The sequence below is a fragment of the Hemitrygon akajei genome, chromosome 30, assembly GCF_048418815.1.
Source record: "Hemitrygon akajei chromosome 30, sHemAka1.3, whole genome shotgun sequence".
In the NCBI taxonomy this organism is placed as follows: Eukaryota; Metazoa; Chordata; class Chondrichthyes; order Myliobatiformes; family Dasyatidae; genus Hemitrygon; species Hemitrygon akajei.
Window position 1 is genome coordinate 32,208,231 of NC_133153.1, and position 17,301 is coordinate 32,225,531.

Here is a 17,301-nt window from a genome sequence, read left to right on the forward strand (position 1 = left end):
CATACGGCATGGCACATAATGATGATGATGATTGGTTGTTCAGTACTGTGGTCACACAGAAATAAATATTAGTTACGCATTGCTGGAGCTAAAGTTTTTCCAAGTTCAAATTCCAGCCATCTATCTGTCTACATAACAGCAGTAAGTGTACTTTACAAGAATTACTCTGTATAGATCCTATATGGATATTTCAAAACTTTGAAATATATATATTTTCAAGTTGTTTTCTTTCACATTTGGGCTTGGATATTACCTCACAGGGACAGGATGTGGTAGTACTAATACAGGACACTAGATGGAGCACTTTAAGATGAAAGGGACTTCTTGTTTTCCTTCCCTATTCTTCACATCAGATGAAACAACTGGAACTTCACAGGTGAGTTTTCAATCAGTTAGTATCGGATCAGTGGGCAGGAATGAGGGCGGTGTATGTATTATCACTCCGAGGGGTCATAGAGATAAAAACAAAATCACCCACATATGTGGCAGCAGTTACAGGATTAACTTTTATTAAAATTCATTTGGGGAGTGTGGGCTCAGCCAGCATTTAATTGCCTATCTTTATTTGTCCTTGAGAAGGTAGTGGCAGGCTGCATTCTTGAGCCACTGCAGTCCCTGAGTACGGATATACTCACAATGCTATTGGGGAGGGAGTTCCAGGATTTCACCTCAGCAACACTGAAGGAAAGGCAATATATTTCCAACTCAGGGTTGTGTGCGGCTTGGAGGGTAGATTCCAGCTGGTGGCGTTCCACTTGTATTTTCTCCCCTTGTCCTTCTTGGTGGAAGAGGTCATGGCTGTGGAAAGTGGCATCTTAGGAATAGTGCAGAAACTGGATTAAAAATGACAACAACAACACACACAAAATGCTGGTGGAACACAGCAGGCTAGGCAGCATCTATAGGGAGAAGCGATGTCGACGTTTCGGGCCGAGACCCTTCGTCAGGACTAACCGAAAGGAAAGATAGTAAGAGATTTGAAAGTAGTGGGGGGAGGGGGAAATGCGAAATGATAGGAGTAGACCGGAGGAGGTGGGATGAAGCTAAGAGCTGGAAAGGTGATTGGCGAAAGTGATACAGAGCTGGAGAAGGGAAAGGATCATGGGATGGGAGGCCTCAGGAGGAAGAAGGGGGGGGGGGGGGAGCACCAGAGGGAGATGGAGAACAGGCAAACAACTAAATATGTCAGGGACGGGGAAGCAGGGGAGGAGGGGCATTAACGGAAGTTAGAGAAGTCAATCAAACACGAGGAAATCTGCAGATACTGGAAATGACAACACAGGTTTAAATCCCACCACAGCTGCCTGAACCTTTAATTCATCTGATATGGAATTATGGGTGTGGGGGGGGGGTGGTTTGGAGATACGACTGTACCAAAGGAGGTGTAAGGCACTCCTTCCCTCTGCTAGACTGCAGGTCACCCTTGGGCAAGGTGTAGCTCTTGTTTAACCCCACATTCAGGATTGTAAAGCCATGGGAGCAGGTGGTGGGTGGCTGTATGAGCAGCTGGTGCATATTACAAGTTCTTGGCTATATGACCACAGGCACCAGGCAGATAATCTCTGAAGAGTATTGATGATGGCTGGGGTCACCTGTCTTGTAAAGACACTGCCCAGAAGAAGACAATGGCAAACCGTTTCTGTAGAAAAATTTGCCAGGAACAATCATGGTCATGAAAAGTCCATGATTGCCCGCATAATACGACATGGCACATGATGAATGAATGAATATGGAATTGTCATTTGCATTGCCCCAATGCTAGGGGTAGTGGTATGTTGATATATTAAGGTATTTAAGAAACTCTTAGACAGGCACATGGATGATATAAAAATGGAGTGCTATGTAGGAGGGAAAGGTTTGACTGATCTTAGAGTAGGTTAAAAGCTCAGCACAACATCATGGGCCAAAGGGACTGTACTGTGCTGTACTGTTCTATGTTCTACATGTTCTAAAAGCAACAACAATGGCGACCACAACTGAGTAACCATCAATTTGAGCCTCTAATGTTCTTTACCCAGTCTGGCCAACAGCAATATGTTTAACTCCTGACGGCTCTTTGCAGTGTCCAAGAAATCTTAGTTGGTAGTTTCAAACAGTTATGTGATTGTGGTGATTCATGAGGACAGATCACCATCACGTCTCCAGGGCTGACAATAAATGCTGGCTCTGCTAGTGATGACCATATGCTTTGAATAAATAAACTAAATGTCCACACAGGCCAAAAAATGATAGAATACCATGGTCATCTACATTGAAATTCAACCTACTCATATCGTAGGCATTAACTGAGAACCCACAAAGGCAGCCTGCCAAAAATAATCCACAAAAGCTCATTCAGTGTATATGCTCACTGGACATTGAATTACATATGTGTCTACAGGCTTCCCTTGTCTGAAGATAAGACTCAATAGTGACAGTCAGTTTTCAGACGCCAAATGGGATGATAATACAATACTGGACAGAAGTCATAAGCACATGTAAAAAAATTCTGTAAAGCAAAGATGCTTTCAAAAATAGTGTAATGAAAAGTTTCTAAATATCAAAAAATTACTACAAAGAGCAGTAAACAGTAAAAAGTGAAATCAAATCAATAATTGGTATGACTACCCTTTGCATAGCGTCCACACCAAGATGAAACTGTACCAGAGCTGTGAAATGTCCACACTCTTGTATGGGTCAGAATGTTGATGCATGACAGAGAGTGACCTTGTCCAGCTGTAGTCATTCCACACCATGAGTCTTCGGAAGGTCCTTGGGATTTTCTGGCCAAGGAAGATCTCCAACCATACCGTGTCACCAAGAGGATATGGCCACAATCATCATGAGGAAACACTGGAGATGGATCGGGCACGTGATGAGAGGAGAGGCCAACTCTGTCATCAAGACAGCACTTCATTGGACCCCTGAAGGATGGAGGAGATGCAGGAGATGAAATCCAACTTGGTTCCGTACAGTAGGGGCAGAAATGAGGAAAACCACACCTGGGACACAATAGAGGAGATGGCCAAGGACCCATAGCGATGGAGGACTTTCATTGCTGCCAGCGGCGTAACAAGAACTAACTACTGCTGCTACCCTGTGCATTTAAAATAGCATCAGTTCTCTTAGGTACACAGCGGTGCTGTTTTATAAGGAAATCAGCTGGTAACAGAAGCAGTAATTGTCTCAGTAATCTGAAATTTCAGCTTAATTTAGAGGGAAAAGTATAAAATACATACAATAAATATATAGAAATTTATATTTTATAATATGACCATAGGTTCCTTCAGGTTGTTATAATCAGGGATGGTAATGGGGACAAGCTCCCACTACCTACTTAATGCTCCTAATAGCATGCACTTCAAATACCCCCTAACAACCAAATGTAGCTTTTGGCCTTCATGTGTCCCTTAGCTACCAAACCAGGCGAATTCTTTCTACTGCCAGGAGAAGGGGCATAGGCGGGTTACTGGCGCCTTAAAACCACTCACTTTGCGCAGATGGGGCTCGTTAACCATGGTTGGCAGCTCAACTCGGTGAAGGAAAACGCTGATCTCCACTGCCTTGCGGCTATACCCACTCATGGGAAATGCTTTGGGAGTAAACCCAGAAGGGAAAGCCCGGAGCTGGGGTCCCTGAGGCAGTCCTACATTGAGTTCAATGCTGACTGGCGGCTCCTGCGACGCTGCCAGTGCCAAACTGCATCAGTGTTTATCGTTCCTTTGGGTTCATCAGATGCATGGAGCGGGGGAGATTTGCTACATGGCAACAGCTTTTTCTCCATATTGCATGGCCCAGGCTTGCACATCTAGACAGCCAGTCTGACCCTGAGCAATGGGGGTCACAGAAATATGACTACAGCTCGCATAACGTGCTGTATTGTCCTATAACTAAACTGCATTTAGGATCAGATACAGCATGTGAATAAAGCACAGCCCAAGTACACGTCTGAAGGAAGCATTTCAGATACTATAAAGAATGAAGTGGGGAAATGGTCTGTCAATAGAGGGGTGTTCAGTACTAATTCAGTCTTGGAAAATTCCATTTGTTAGCATATCTATGGTGATTAGCAATGCTTTGAAGTAAAAAGACATCCAGTCTGAAGTGTTCCTCAAATGTTTAGATTCGCTTTGATTCCTAACCATTATGGCCCTTTCTGCTAATTGTCTCCACTCTATTGCAGACCTTTGTCAGCCTTTGTTATTTATTGTTTTTCATAAATTCTATTGCATTTTTTTATATTCCTGTAAATGCCTGCAAGAAAATGAATCTCAAAGTAGAAATGGTAGCTTCTGCAAACGTTTGTATATTCGTTGACATTAAATTTACTTTGATCTTTTATTGATCAATTAAAAATCTGACAAAATTCGATGATCAGACCTCTAATACAAAACAGACGTCCTTGGGCACACCCAAATGTAAACACACCAAGAGGATAGCATCCCATTAGAGACCTTTTCTATTTGTCCTCAAGTACTTGATTATATCGGCAGGAAAAATGTTATCCTAACATATCTAACTTGCTGTTTCTCTTTCTTTATGTTTCTTTTGAGATACCATATTGTTCAAAAGACTTAGGTATAAACACAGACACACAGACACAGACACAGACACACACACACACACACACACACACACACACAGTAGTACTTTTAAGTAATTGCACTGTACTTCTGCTGCAAAATAAAAATAAATTTCATGACATATGTGAGTGATGATAAACCTGTTTCTGATATGGGTCTCTGTTGTGGACTGAGAGTGAGAAAGGGGCAGGGAGAGAGGAATCATGGCGGGGAAAGGGGAAGGAATAGGGAAGGGAGCGGGAAACACCAGAGAGACATTCTGTAATGATCAATAAACTACTTGTTTGGAATCAAATGACTTTGCCTGGTGTCTCAGGACTGGGTGTGTCTGCACCCAGGCCACCCTGTTCCCGGCACTCCTTCTCTGTCACCTGTTGCACAACCCTACCTCGACGCTCCACCCTCACCATTCCCAACATTGTTTGCTCCCATCAGATTTACAAACTCACTCTTTGCTCCATGTTGAAAAATACCCTAGCGTTGCAGCCCCTTCCAAGGAGTCCATACAGCCCAATTACACCCATGTCACCAATTAATCTACTGAGGTGCACACCTTTGGAAAATAGGAGTAAAGCAGAGGGCCCAGAAGAAACCCATGTGGAGAACATACAAGTTCCTTATAGACAGCTGCGGAACTGAACCCTGGTTGCAGGTATTGTAACTGCTATTGACTGTGCTACCTCTGGCTCACCTCACAACTGCTTTGCTCATTTGTGTCTAATTCTGTAAAATACGTCTGGAGTTTTATCCTGGTAAATCCAAGCCGTTCGTGTATGGCAATGATACGTAGCTTGACTCTCTCTGCTCGGTCGATAGGTCCGATTGTGCTCACTCTGTACAGAGTCTATGCAGGAAAACCAGAGGCTCCTTCTCCTTTGCGCTCCAGCTTCTGTCGAAGTTGCACGCCTGCACATTGGAAAGGCAATCCGAAGCAAGCAGGAGGTCGAGTACCACTCAACCAATTCTCTTTTGCTCTTTGACTCAAAATGGAGTCCAACAGCAGAGCCCCGACGTAGTGAGCAGAAGGTCAGGATGCCCTTCACATCCAGCCCCTCTGTGAAGTTTGAAATTTGTGGCATCTCCTGAATACCTGCACTCAGTGATTCGGAAAAGGCTTCTTCCCCTCCCAACCCATTCCCGCCATCCGCGTGGTCCATGAATCCATGCACACTACCTCGTTATTCATTTTTGATTCAATCCCAGTTTAATTGTCATGCAACCGTACATGAAAACCCATGATTACAACCAAACGACACAACATTACTCAGGGACCAAGGTGCAAAACACAGTACCAACAGTCACTTACAGCACAAAGTGCACATAAACACATATGGAATAGCAAGCACATTTAAGATATCAGTAAAATACAGCCACACGGATAAAAAGTAGTCCAGACCCTGAGTCCACGAATTCCGCAGAAATCTGCAGTCAACCACAGTATAACTTGTCTTCTGCAAAATGATTAGTGTGGTGGGAGTGGAGGCAGCACCAACTCCAGCCTGGATGTCGTGCTATACCAGCCCCAGTGGAGCACTCCAGCTTCGACGCCTCTCTCCTGGCGGCGGTATACAGTTGACACATTGGCTTGAGGTCTAGTCCTTACTAAGAATGAGGCCAGCCAGCTGCCCTGTGCCATCTGCCAATAAAGCAGTGAATCAGACTTACAGCATTCCCCATCAACAATGTCTTAATGTCTTATGCACAATTATTTCTGCAAATTATAGCAATTCTATATCTTTTCACTGTACTGCTCCCACAAATCAATAAATTTTTCCATCATATGTCAGTGATGATAACTCCGGGCTTCATCTGAATGTGGTTTCTGGCCTGAAGCAAAAATTTAAGTGTAGAAAATGATTTAATTAATATCCTTCGATTGAGGGGCATCAGTAAGGTGAATAGCTGAAGTATTTTCATAAGGTTATGTAGGTTTAAAGTAGAGGGGAAAGATTTTAAAGGGATTTGAGCGGCAATGTTATATTCATGGATGGTATATAGAATGAGCTTCCAGAGGTACTATAGAGTTGGGTATAATGACAGCATTTAAAAAATTCTTGGACAGGCTGACTGATAGGGAAGATATGGATGGATAGGGATCAAATACAGACAAATGGGACTAGGTTAGTCAGGAAACAGTCAGCATGGATGAATTGGGTTAAAGGGCTGTTTGACTCTATGACATAACCTTAATAGTTTAATTTAATTTCTTATCTTTAATGTGTTTAAGCTGATAATTTTTGATGTATTTTGTTTATTTAATTTGCTTTTCAGTGACGTGAGGGGTGATTGATAAATTCGCGGCCTAAGGTAGAAGGAATCAATTTTCGAAAACCTAGCCCATTTATTTTTCCTACATTTACACACTTAGTCCAGTGGTCGTGGAGCATACGGATCCCTTCTTTGTAGAAGTCGACGTCTTGGACCTTCAGAAGTGGTCCACAGCAGGGGTGGTTGATAAGTTTGTGGCCTAAGGTAGAAGGAGATGAGTTATTAACTTCAAACTTTCTGCATAATCACTCAAAGAGTTTAACTGTATGTGCATGTAACGAGAGCTGTATAACTCATCTCCTTCTACCTTAGGCCATGAACTTATCAATCACCCCTCAAAACTTAAAAGCAGGCTGTTCCAAGAATTGAGTTAAAGCGAATCGAGCAATTCAGAAAATGTGTAGCTCGGGTGGATGATGATTTGGTTGAGTTGTTCTCCGCTCTTGGCAATGTTCTTGCAAACATTTCGTGACAATACGAGAAGATATCAACAGGGCACTAATGCTGTCTCCTCATTGGTGATGAAACATCTACAAGTAAATTGACAAAATCACAGAACAACTCACCCCAACCAGGAATCTAGCAAGTTTTCTGGATGAGTTATAGATTCACAAGAGAAGGCTGAGTTGCAACAAGCATCTCCGTCTCTCTGGTGGTTCCACACACATAAATACTGGAAGAACTCAGCAAGTCAGGCAACATCTATGGAGGTGAATAAACAGCTGGCATTTTGGACCATCTCAGACAACTCTCTACCCTTCCACAATCTCTCTGTCTCCGTCTCTGGCATCTTTAACAAACCTTGGGCTCCCACAGTTATATGTCGACTGCTTATTCCCATCAATAGACACTGCCTGATTTGCTGAGTTCCTCCAGCATTTTCTGTTTGTTGCCCATGCCTTTGCAGAATCTCTAGTGTTTTATTTCTTGTGGGCGCAGTCAATTAGCTTTGATCACATCTGGCTCAGGTTATTGAGGGAATAGGGGATGGGAATTGCTATCGATGGGGATGGATGGCTGGCCAAATCCAATAAAGATCCAATCTAGTAAACTAGGGGTGATAATCAAACTGTTCTTTTTACACTTAGCATCACCTCGGCTGATCCAGTCTGCCCTGCTCCCTCCAGAAATTTAGCACTGAAGTCCCAGATTCCATCTCCTGTCATAGTGATCGATGATTCCCTCAACAGCACCAGAGAGGTATTCTGTAATGATCAATAAACCAGTTGTTTGAATCAAGTGACCTTGCCTGGTGCTGCAGTGCTGGGTGTGTCTGCCCCTGCGCCACCCCCTGTCCCTGACAATCCTTCTCTGCAGTCTGCCCACACCTCACCTATATATATATATATTTGTGTGTGTGTGTGTGTGCCTAAGACTTTTTCACAGTACTGTGTACATTGAAGCATACATTGAAATGCATCATTTTGCATCAAGAATAAGCTGAGGGCAGCCCACAAGTGTCACCGTGCTTCAGGCACTGACATGGCCTCACAGTTTACTAATCCTAACTTGTATGTCTTTGGAATGCGGGAAGAAACCGGAACACCTGAGGGAAACAACACACACAAAATGCTGGAAGAATTCAGCAGGCCAGGCAGCATCCATGGGAAAAAGTACAGTCGGTGTTTCAGGCGGCATTTTGTGTGTGTGTTGCTCTCGTTTCTAGCATTTGAAGATTTTCTCTTGTTTGGCACCTGAAGGAACCCACATAGTCACAGGAGAATGTACAAACACCTTACAGACAGCAATGGAAATTGAATGCTGATCTAGCAGATTGCACTGTACAGTGTTATGATAATTGCTATGCCACCATGCCACCCATACATACATATGCTGATAATAAATTTACCTTGAACTTTGAGTGGTAAAGTATAGTAAGTGCTAATGGGAATATGGGGAGATAAACATGGGACTAGAACATATTATTTATTCCTTGTCCCCATGACCTTGAGAAATTAGTAGTGAGCTAGCTTTTCAAACTACTGCAGTCCATGTGGAAAAGGTACTTGCAAGGGCTGTTGAGGAGGGAGTTCCAAGAGTTGGTCTCAGTGACAATGGAAATATAACATTGTAGTTCCTAATAAAGAAGGTGCAGTGTTTGGAGATGATGCAATCACGTGTGCATCAAACTATGTACCTCATTTGATGAAAGAGGTGAAAAGTCCTGATGAAAGGTCTCAACCCAAAATGTCAACTGTCTATTCCCCTCCATAGATGCTGCCTGACCTGCTAAGTTCCTCCAATATTTTGTGTGTGTTACTCTGGACTTCCAGCATCTGCAGAATCTTCTGTGTTTATGGTATGCCTCCCTTAAAAGATGAAATGCAAGTGATAACTCCATCAATGGCAGTAGGGTTGGGGGTGGGGGGGTCTTTTCCTGATAAAGGAAAGCAGCTAGGAATAGAAGACCTTATCACAAGAACAGATATGGCAAGATGGAGGAACTGAGAAAAGGGAATGATAAATGGCAGGGTAGGAGGAAGTGTAGTTTTTTGTCAAGGTGCCACACATGAGGTTGCTTTCCAATTTAAGGGCCCATGGTATTACATGAAAGTTTAGGGCATTGGCTGGTTGGTAGGAGGCAGCAAATGGGAATAAAAGGATCCTTTTCTGAATGGCTGCCAGTGACTAGTGGTGTTCTGCAAGGGTCGGTGTTGGGACCACTTCTTTTTATGCTGTGTATCGATGATTTAGCTGATGGAATAGATGGCTTTGTTGCCAAGTTTGCAGATGATATAAAGATTGGTGGAGGGGCAGGTAGTGTTGAGGAAACGGGTAAGCTGCAGAAGGACTTAGACAGATTAGGAGAATGGGCAAGAGAGTGGCAAATGAAATACAATGTTGGAAAATGCATGGTCATACACTTTGGTAGTAGAAATATATTTACAGACTATTTTCTAAACGGGGAGAAAATCCAAAAATCTGAGTTGCAAAGGGATTTGGGAGTCTTTGTGCAGAACACCCTAAAGGTTAACTTGCAGGTAGAGATGGTGGTAAGGAAGGCAAATGGAATGTTATCATTCATTTCAAGAGGCCCAGAATACAAGAGCAGAGAAGTGATGCTGAGGCTTTATAAGGCACTGGTGTCCTCACCTTGAGTATTCTGAAACATTTTGGGCTTCTCATCTGGCATTAGAGAAGATTCAAAGGAGGTTCACAAGGATGATTTTAGGAATGAAAGGGTTATTATACGAGGAACATTTTTTAGCTCTGGGTCTGTACTCACTGAAATTTAGAAGGATGAGGGGGGATCTTTCAAATGTTGAAAGGCCTAGACAGAGTAGATATGGAAAGGATGTTTCCCATGGAGGGGTGTCTAGGTCAAGAGGGCACAGCCTCAGGATAGAGGGGCATCCATTTAACACAGAGATGCAGATAAATTTCTTTAGCCAGAGGATGGTAATTTTGTGGAATTCCTTACCACAGGCAGCTGTGGAGGCCAGGTGTATTTAAGGCAGAGCTTGATAGGTTCTTGATTGGACACGGCATCAAAGTTTCCAGAAAGAAGGACAGGGAATGGGGCTGAGGAGGGGAGAAAAGGATCAGCCATGTTTGAATGGTGGAACTGACTCGATGGGCCAAATGGCCTAATTCTGCTCCTATGTCTTACGGTCTTATGGTCTTATAGTCGAGGTAACCATGGGAGTCAGAGAGCTTGTAGTGGATGGTTTGACTTGGTAAATGCCAAGATCAATCCCCTCTAGCTAGCGAGTCCAGTTAAATGAGCAGAATCAGCATGAATTTAAGAGAAGAAAATAATTCTGGTTTAACTTATCAGAAATAATCTGGGGATTTAACTCAGAGGAACGATAAAGAAAGTCTAGTGGGCATGGTGTATTTAGAATGACCAGAAAGGTTTGATGAGATGCCATACAGGAGGTTGGAATCTGAGGTAATGAACTGACGTATATTGAGAACTGGTAAACAAATAGAGGTGTGAATAAGTGGATCGTTCTGGGTTGGGTGGTGTACTGGAGGGGGATGTTATGGTATTGGTTTAGATTTCTGTGTACTAGGATAGAATGAAAACCATTATTTACTTGCCATCCAGGCAGATCATGCTACACACAACTACACTGAGGTCCTAACAAGAAAACAGAATGCAAAGTATAGTGTTACAGCTACTGAGGAAGTTCAGGGCATGGAAATAGGGAAATAGCCACAACAAGGTTAATTGGGTGATCGAAAATTCATCTTTAATGTAGAAAGGTCTACTCTATAGTCAAAAGGTCAAGATAGCTCTGGAGCAGGTGTTCCCAACCTGGGGTCCATGGACTACTTGGTTAATGGTAGGGGTTTATGGCATAAAAAAGGTTGGGGTGTGGTGACTCTTTTTGAGCTGTCCTCAGCAGTTCCTCTCTTTGCATTACTGGAGTGACAAAGGGATCAGTGCTTGGGGCTCCAGCAATTCACAGTCCATATCAATGACCATTCTCCAAGGTTTGCTGGCCATGTAAAGCTGGGCAGAATTGTGAGTCATGAGGTGGATATAAAAAGGCTTCAGCAAGATATAGATGAGCAGAGTGGGTGTGAGCTTGGCAGAAGGCGTATAATGTGGAAAAACGCGTGGTGACCTATATTAATGCACAAACAAATAAAGCAAAGATGTTTTTAAATAGTGATAGAAAGAGAAACATTGAGGTTGAGAAGGACCAAGTTGTTTTATACACAAGTCACTGAAAGCTAACTTGTAGAAAAAACAAGCAGTTAGAATGCTTTTGCTACAAGTCATCATCGTCATTTTGTGTCGTGTCGTATGACGCAGGCGATCATGGTCTACAACCATGATTTTCTTGGCAAACTTTTCTACAGAAGTGGTTTGCCATTGCCTTCTTCTGGGCAGTGACTTTACAAGACAGGTGACCCCAGCCATTATCAATACTCTTCAGAGATTGTCTGTCTGGTGTCAGTGGTTGCATAACCAGGACTTGTGATATGCACCAGTTGCTCATACAACCATCCACCACCTGCTCCCATGGCTTCACGAGACCCTGATCATGGGACTAACAGAAGGGTAACAGAAGGAAGGAGTGCCTTACACCTCCTTTGGTAGAGACCAATTTCCAACCCGACACATTACAAGTAGATGGGAATATAGGAGTAAAAAGGGCTTACTTTAATTGCATTAGGACTTGTGAGACACCAACTAGAATAATGCGTCTGGTTTTGTTCTCTTTACCTAAGGGAGGATGAACTTGACAGAGGAGTGCATCAATTATTCACCGGCTCTTGGAGTGGTAGGTTTGCCATATGAGAAAAGAATGAGTGGAATGGGCCGGTATCAAGTTCAGAAGATTGATCGATGGTCTCATTGAAATTCCCAGAGTTTTTCAGGACTTGGAAAGAATATATTTCAACTGAGGAGTCTAGAACCTGAGGTCACAGTAAGGGGCTGAGCATTTAGAACTGTGCTGAAAGGAAATTACTTCACACAGAAGGTGGTGAATGTCCAAATGACAGTGTGGGCTCAGTTGTTAGGTTCATTCAAAGCCGTGATTCTGACATGACCGGATGTTGACAGAGTGGATGTGGAGAGGATATTTCCTAAAGTGGGCACGTCTAAGACCAGAGGACACAGCCTCAGAATAGAGGGGACTCCTTTTACAATGGAGATGAGGAGGAATTTCTTCAGTGAGAAATTAGTGAATTTGTGGAATTGGTTGCCACAGGTAACTGTGGAGGCCACGTCATTGGGTATGTTTAAAGCAGAGGTTGATAGATTCTTGATTAGTCTTATGTCCTTATGTGCTGGACACATAGCGACATTTGCAACTGCCCTCCAGTACAATCCTCAGACTGTGTTGGTTGTTGATGCAAAGCAACTAATTTTACCGTATGTTTTGATGTATATATGATAAATAATGCTAAGTTTTCTTCCTATCTTTCTAAATTGGCATTGATTATTCCAAGATTATCCTTGAAACGAAAGTTCTTTCCCTTTGACGTGCAGAATATTCCTATGTGGTTTTGGGATAAAATGTTGCAGATGGTGGAATCTTGAAATAAAAAAATAGATATGCAGAAAACAATAAGTGAAAAATGAAGTTGGTATTTCGGACTGATGATCTTTATTCACTACAGGGAAAATTTAGAAAATAGGCATTTGTCAACTTATAGAGAATGTTCAAAGTTCAAAGTAAATTGACTGGAGGTTTTAGTGATGGTAAATTAAAGAGATGTCTGTTATTGGTTGGCGAGCAAGAGGTGATGGAAGATTGGTGTTGGCAATGGAATGATACTGAAAAGATCGTTAATGACTGGTCTTTCTGGGGCAGTATAAACAGAGGATGGAGAGAGGAAAAAACTTACTGGATCTATGAGATGCAGAATATAGCAGCGCCTAGAAAAAAGAGAATGATAGAAAGCTTAGCAGGTCAGGCAGCATCTGTGAATAGAGAGACATAGAGTTCTATCAAATTTGACTGTAAACTAGAAAGCCAAACCACTGCAGATGTTGGAAACCTGAAACAAGATCAGATAATGCATATAACTCAAATGAGAATCTCCAACATTTGATTTGGATTGCCAGTGATGGCTATGCTCCATATCACCATTTGTTGTAAATAGGTTCTCCATCCATTTACACCTTCTTCAGACAGATTAGCTGCTATTAGTGAGGTTTCAGCACTCCCTCCTAATGTTACCTATCTTGGTCTCCACTCTGTTACAAACATTCCTTTTTTTTCTGACTGTTCTTGTCTCCTTGATAGAGTAGATGTAGAGAGGATGTTTCCTATGGTGGGAGAGTCTAAGACCAGAGGACACAGCCTCAGAATAGAGGGGCATCCTTTTAGAATGGAGATGAGGAGCAATTGCTTCAGCTGAAGAGTGGTGAATCTGTGTAATTCGTTGCCACTGGTGGCTGTGGATGTTGTCTTTGGGTACATTTAAGGTACAGGTTAATAAATTCTTGATTAGTCAGGGCATGAAGGGATATGGGGAGAAGGCAGGAGACTGGGGCTGAGAGGAATAATGGATCAACCATGATGAAATGGTGGAACAGACTTGATGGGCCAAATGGCCTAATTCTGCTGCTCTATCATATGGTCTTATGGTCTCCTCTCCTGTAACTTACATTTTCTCAGTTTTTAATGAAATGTTGCTCTGAAATTTACTCTCTGAAAATGCCTCCTAACCTGCTAAAAATTTCCAGCATGTTCTGTTATCTTTGTCTGCCTTCAGGAGCAAATTATTGTTGATGCTGCATCGAAACTGGCATTCAGTTTAGATCACATTTCGAAGTGACACTGAATGATTTCATCACACTTTTGTACTGGATTCCATTGTCTGATTTTTGAATGTAGTTACTAGCATCGACTGACAAGACTAGCAGAGAGATAAGCACAGTTGGAGGGGGAGCAGTACTTGGCAGCTGCTATATTGATGCCTGCAGGCCTGATCTTTGAGCTCTAGGTTCAAAAGTAAATCTGGCAGGACTGAGGGAAGTAGAAAAGAGCGGAGTATCAACAATAATAAAAACGAAATCCCCATTGCATCGTGTTCACTCTCGGCCATGCTAACTGACGTGTTCTAATGTTCTTCTTCTGGAAGGTGCGCATAGTCCTGTTTATTGATTAAACCTTTTTGTGCAAATAGACTATTGGCAGCAAGGTGACCAATGTTGAGGCTATCATGTGCATGCTTGAAAGGTTTCCACTCTGCAGTGGGAAACACAGTGAAAATATATATTATGTGTGGATTTGGTTTGAAAACTCTTTAATAATTTTTTTTGGAAACAATATGAATTGATCACATGGGTTTGTACACGTTGAAAGGAGGTCTTGAACCATTAGAGATTATCTGGAACTGGACAGTGATTGAAATTTGCATTCAGTATCAACTGCTAAATCATTGATAATGTGTAGCACAGTAGAGTAGCAGCTACGGCAATGGTATTACATTGCCAGCAACCAGATTCAAATCCACCCCTCTTTCTGTAAGAAGTTTGAATGATTTCTCCATCACTGCACGTGTCTCCCCCAGCTGCTCCAATTTCCTCCCATGTTCCAAAGACGTACGGGTTAGTAGCTCGATTGGTCATAAGGGTGTGATTGGGCTGTGTGGGCTCATTGGGCTGGAAGGGCCTATTACCGTGCTGTATTGTCCTCCACACTTCCTTGCATATCAATAGTTTTAGGTCACCTGCATGATTTTAGAATTATTTTTAGTATCGTCATTATTATTAAGGTTTTCCTTGAACCTTAGCACAAACTACCGCTATGAGTACCCAGGAGAAAAATTAAAAAAGGAAAACATTAGAGATGCTAGAAATATGAAATGAAGATAGAAAATTCCAGAAACGTTCAGCTGGTCAGGCAGCATCTGTGAACAGAGAATCTTGGTTAACATTTAAGTCCGATGGTGAAATTCCGATGAAGGGTCTTCAATCTGAGCATAAATTCTGCTGTTGCCTAACCTGCTGAGTATCTCCTGCATTTCTTGTTTTTTTATTACAAGAGAAACATAGAAACATAGAAAACCTACAGCACAATACAGGCCCTTTGGTCCACAAAGCTGTGCGGAACATGTCCTTACCTGAGAAATTACCTAGGGTTACCCATAGCCCTCTATTTTTCTGAGCTCCATATACCTGTCCTGGAGTCTCTTAAAAGACCCTATCGTACCAATTCCACCACTGTCGCCAAAATATATAGTGGCAATGACTGTGGCCATCATAACAAACAATGTCCCATGACTAAATAAACGGCAGGCATTGGGCAAAGGTGGTTGAGTGACAGCCCTGAGTCATCCACATCAGTCCACCTGAAGGATCTATTGGCCTACTATTTGGCGCACTGGGAAGGTGGCATTTTGGGCAACCAATGGCAGGAGTATAAGTGTAGGACCATCACACCAGGAAGTCATGTGACAAGGCCTCCAGGAATCTGTCCAGTAGAAGGCTGATAGTCCAAGCCTGAGATGAAATAAGAATGGTCCATTGGGCATAGTTATTAAAAGTGTATACTTTTGCTGCAAAAAAAACACAATATTTTAATCTCACATACAGGATAGAGCAGGGGTTCCCAAACTTTTTAATGGAGTAGACCCCTACCTTTAACTGAGGTGTCTGTGGATCCCAACTTGGGAACACCCTGGGCTAGAGGTTTACTGATGTAAGTAGATAAATTGAAAATGTAAGACAAACTCATAGAGCCACACTTCAGCTCAATTTGTTCACGCTGATCAGGATGCCCATACAAGCCAGTCGCATTTGCCTGTGTTTGATCCATAACCTTCTTCACCTTTCCTCTCCAAATCCCTTTACAATATTGTTTTTGTATCTACCTCAAACACTTCCTCTAGCAGCTGGTTCCATAGGTGTACCACCTTCTGTGTGATAAAGTTGCTCTCAGGTTCCTTAAATGCTTCTCCCACCTTAAACCTATGTCCTCCAATTCTTGATTCTTCAACCCTGGGAAAAGTCATACAGGATTATGCCATGAATAGATTAGCATATTAGATGATAGAGGTTACAAAATGATTTTAATCATGTTAACTGGGACCTTGGGGGAGGGTGCATGTGAAAAATGTTCCCATTCTTGGCCAAGGTTTCCTTTATCTTGGCAATCACAGTTTACCAAAATATAATTCTCCTGTAAAGGTTTAGAAACAGTAAATAAGGTGAAACTGTTTTCATTGGCAGTAAACAGAAAGCATACATTTAATTGCAAACAAGAGAAAATTTGCAGACGTCTGAAATCCGAGCAACACACAGAAAAAGCTGGAGGAACCCAACAGGCCTGGCCTGCTGAGTTTCTCCAGCATTCTGGGTGTGTTGCATACATTTAATTGATTTGGGAAGAGGAGCAAAGGGTGAAGGATATGTTTAATTTACGGAAGTGTTGTTAAGAGCTATGGAGTCATGCAGCAGGAAACATGGCCCTTCAACCTAATTTATCCATGCCAATTATGATGTCTATTTGAGTTAGCTTTATTTGTCTGCATTTTACTAATATCCCTCAATGCCCTTTATATCCTTGTATCTGCCCAATTGCCTTTGAAACATTATAATTTTACTGACCTCTGCAGTTACACCAACTGCTAATGACAACAAACAGATGGTGTGAGATTCCTGTTTTCCATTTACTTTTCCATTCAGTGACTGGATATTTTATTAAATTCCTATCTTTGACGAACTACCTTCACGAGACAGTGCTGGGAATTTTTCTCCTAGCCTCTAAGGTGGTGGGTGTGGTGAAACTTTAACCATGTTTAGAAAGGGGGTGTTTATGACTCATGTCCATACCAGCCAAAAAAGACTATTCCCTGGAGAAGAGGAATTTGAGGGGATAGTAGGATGAGGGGAGATTTGGTTGAGGTACACAAAATTATGAGGGGTATAGATAGGGTAAATGCAAGCAGACTTTTTCCACTGGATTGAGACGAGAACTAGCAGTCATAGGTTAAGGGTGAAAGGTGAAATATTCAAGTGCAACCTGAGGGTGGTGAGAGTGTGGAATGAAATTGAAAC

General features: G+C 42.4%; 1 long non-coding RNA gene across 1 annotated transcript in view; it reads left to right on the forward strand.

Annotated features, from left to right (window-relative positions):
* The first annotated feature begins 298 nt into the window (after positions 1-298).
* The window catches only part of LOC140718750 (uncharacterized), a 54,204-nt gene continuing 37,201 nt past the window's right edge, over positions 299-17,301 (forward strand). Inside the window, exon 1 of the long non-coding RNA XR_012096779.1 lies at positions 299-376. This is a non-coding gene — a long non-coding RNA (uncharacterized lncRNA). The remainder of the gene's footprint in view (positions 377-17,301) is intronic.